Below are 3,522 nucleotides of genomic sequence, written 5' to 3'. Positions count from 1 at the left end.
TTTTAATACTCTATATTCAGGTATTCTACTTTGAAGAAGGTCATTTGAACTTTAGATATCTCACTTGAATCACCAATAAAATGAGACGAACATCGATTTTTGGTATCTCAGGACTGCTGAGTGACTCAAATAACTGGTACACTGAAAATACAAAAATAGTAACAAAATTGTAAAGCTTGCTTACTTATAGAGCTTTTTCATGTTTGAAAAAAAAGTACTTTTTCCTAAAATGGTGCTTTTTATTTTAAACATTTATTATTGATTTGAAAGAGTGTCAAAGAGAGGCGAGAGTAGGGAGAAACAGAAATGCTCCTTCCTCTAATTCACTCTCCAAACGGCTCTAACATCCACGATTGGCTGTTTCAGGTGGCAGAAAATCCAACAGGGTCTCCTCTGTGGGTGACAGGAACCCAAGTCCTTGGGCCACTCTCCACTGCCTTCTCTGCAGCATTAGCAGAAAGGTGGATCAAAAGAGAAGCACCTGACATTTCAACAGCAGTCCGCTATATGCGATGCAGGTGTTATAAACAACAGCGTAATGTGCTATACCACCTTGCTGACTGCTAGAGGGTTTTGCTTTTGTTTTAAAGATTCATGTATTTTTTTTTTTTTTTGGAAAGGCAGGTCAGATTTACAGAAAGAGAGACAAAGAGAAAGATCTTCCCCACTGGTTCACTCAAATGGCCACAACAGCTAAAGTGGAACCAATCCAAGATCAGGAGGCAGGAGTTTCTTCTGGGTCTTCCAGGCAGGTATAGAATCCCACTGCTTTCCCAGGCCATAAGCAAGGAACCATATGAGAAGTACAGCTGCTAGGATTTGAACCGACACCCATAAAGGGTCCTGGTTCTAGCAAGGTAAGGACTTAGCCATTGAGCCATCGTGCCCCAGCCAAAAAGTGATTTTAAAAAATGCATGCCACCTCTAAAGAATTAAAAATATGGAGTAACTTGCATATCTTGTCAGTGGAGATTTCTTTTTTTAATGTCAGGGCCAAAATAAAAATTTATTTCAATTCTGTGATCAATTTCAAAACAGAATTTGCATATTTGTTACGTTTTTTCCTATGTGAAAATAGGTATGAAGGCAAAAACTTCAAAACTATTTGACCATTTTTCTTTAGATTTCAGGAATAATGACATAATCGACATTTCTTTTGGACAGATTTCCAAAACAAACCAATTCAGTTTAATTTGGCTTCATGAGCTTAGTAGTTGCATACTGAAGCTTAACTCAGGGTTTCCCCTCAGGTCAGCTCCATAAATAAGTTCCAGATTCCTCGGGAGCAGAGAAAGTGTGTTACTCTTCATTTTTTTTCCCTGTCTTGTAGCATATAGCATTGCAAATTGCACATGCAAATGATAGTTGTTAAATCAATAAATAATTACCATTTCTTTGCTGGTAGCTGTATTAATAACCTGTATTTACTGAGCATACACCACAAGCTTTGTCACTGTGCTAAACACACAAGTCTTAATCTTAACCAAGGCTTGAAAATAGTAATTTACTAATAAATGTTTACTGCAATTACAGTGATTTAGTATTACTATTATTCCCCTTTCACAGATGAAGAAACTAGCTTCTGAGACACGAAGCTGAACAAGACTGTACAGTCAGAAAAGGGGAAGGGATGACAGAAATCCAGAACCCATGTGATGTCACCACTCTTCCACTCCCGCTCTATAGAAAATACAGAAATAAGAACCACCATCTTGGGCTATTACTACATTTCTTATCCATTTCTATGGATTGACAGATTCTGTTTTCCAAGATTTATCTATTTTTATTGGAAAGGTAGATTTTACAGAGAGAAGGAGAGACAGAGAGAAAGATCTTCCAGCCGCGGGTTCTCTCCCCAAGTGTCTGCAACAGCTAGAGTGGAGACAATCCTAAGCCAGGAGCCAGAAGCCTCCTCTGGGTCTCCCAGGCAGACGCAAGGTCCCAAGGCTTTAGGTTATTCTCAAGTGTTCTTCCAGGTCACAAGTAGGGAGCTGGATTGAAAGTGTGCAACCAGAACTTAAATCAGGGCCATATGGGTTTCTAGTGCTTGGATTTCCCCTCCCACCTTCCCTGTTCCTACTCCCCTCCCATCTCCAACTGTTTTTCCCCTGTTTTATTACAATAGTATAGTCCTTCAGCAACAGGCAGAAGTCCATCATTCTGCTATTTAAGCGTATCATAACACTGTGGGCACAAACAACAGCAGAAAGTCCAGCATCGTACTGTCAAGATATATTTAACAGTTTCATTGGTAGTCCATCCTTTTCTTCAGGAGTAGAGATGCATACTGCAATGCATCTTCGCTTCTCGGTGTGCTAGTCTTCCTTACTTGGTCCTTTAGATGAATGTAGCTAGGATACTTCACTCGTTATGTATCTCCTTTATCAGATGCGTTTGGGGATTCTTCCCATTCTGTCCCTTCACACCCTTGCTTTAGGATTTGTTACTGAAAGCCAACTGTATTTCTATGTAAACAGCCATGACATATCAATTTATGTGCTAACAGACTCCTTTATTCAGTTGAAAAGAGTACAATTTTTGCTTTTTTAATGATATATCATCTCCTTTTGTTCTCTAGAAAATTAGTGTTATGTTTTTTCGAGAACTTAGTAAGGCAGAGAAGTCACAAGACTCAATCATAATGTCGTATTAGCGCTTCCTAACACGCTGTGACTGCCCTTTTCCATGCATTACATGTACATGTGCATTTCTGTATATAAATGTGAATGTTGTGTGTGAAAAAAACATATATCATATCCCACAAATCATAAATACTAGGTTAATTATTTTTTTTGAAATTCAATAATAGATCTTGAACTAGGTTTTACTACATAAAATATCCCCTTTAAATTATCCTTTAAGTGGTTACATAATAACATTTTGTTTAAACATATCATAACTTACTAAGCAATTTTCTTGTTATATTTATTTACAATTGAAAGGCTACAAAGAATACCATTACAGCATCATTATTTATTTTTTCACATGATTTCTGTACTTCTACACAAAGGGGAAAGAGTATACAATATTTTAATCTGTATTTAAGTGAGTACACATGTTGCTAACACACTAGTAGCAAGGCCTCTAATCTACAACCCAAGTAGCTTTGAAGTGTAACATGTGGTATTTTATCACAGAATGCTAGTTCAAAAACTACATTCACTTTGCATGCCCAAAAGGCAGAAGGTACTTTTTCAAAGGAGAAATAGGAATATGTATGCTTGGAAAAATCTAATTTTGTTAGTATGATCATACTTTGCAATCATCTTTGCATTTAAATTTTTAATTTGCAAAATTCCAAAGGGAGCTTGGCACATGGCCCTCCAGCTTTCAGAGGTCTAACCATGAAGTGCATTGGCCTTTCTAATGGGCTCTGCACTTTTAAGGGTAAGAAAAATGCATCTATTGATTTGGCTCAGCTGTCTCAATTTGGGAGCTGTCCCAGTAATCTCATTATTGTGGCATGCATGCTTTTATTCCCTCGGCATGAGAATTCAATCTATATATAGGGAAGCAGCTGCA

Source organism: Ochotona curzoniae, unplaced genomic scaffold (assembly GCF_017591425.1).
Source record: "Ochotona curzoniae isolate NIBS_2020 unplaced genomic scaffold, NIBS_Ocur_1.0 scaffold_4505, whole genome shotgun sequence".
NCBI classification, from domain to species: Eukaryota; Metazoa; Chordata; class Mammalia; order Lagomorpha; family Ochotonidae; genus Ochotona; species Ochotona curzoniae.
The sequence above is the reverse complement of the archived record's forward strand: the minus strand, read 5'-3'. Positions refer to the sequence as shown.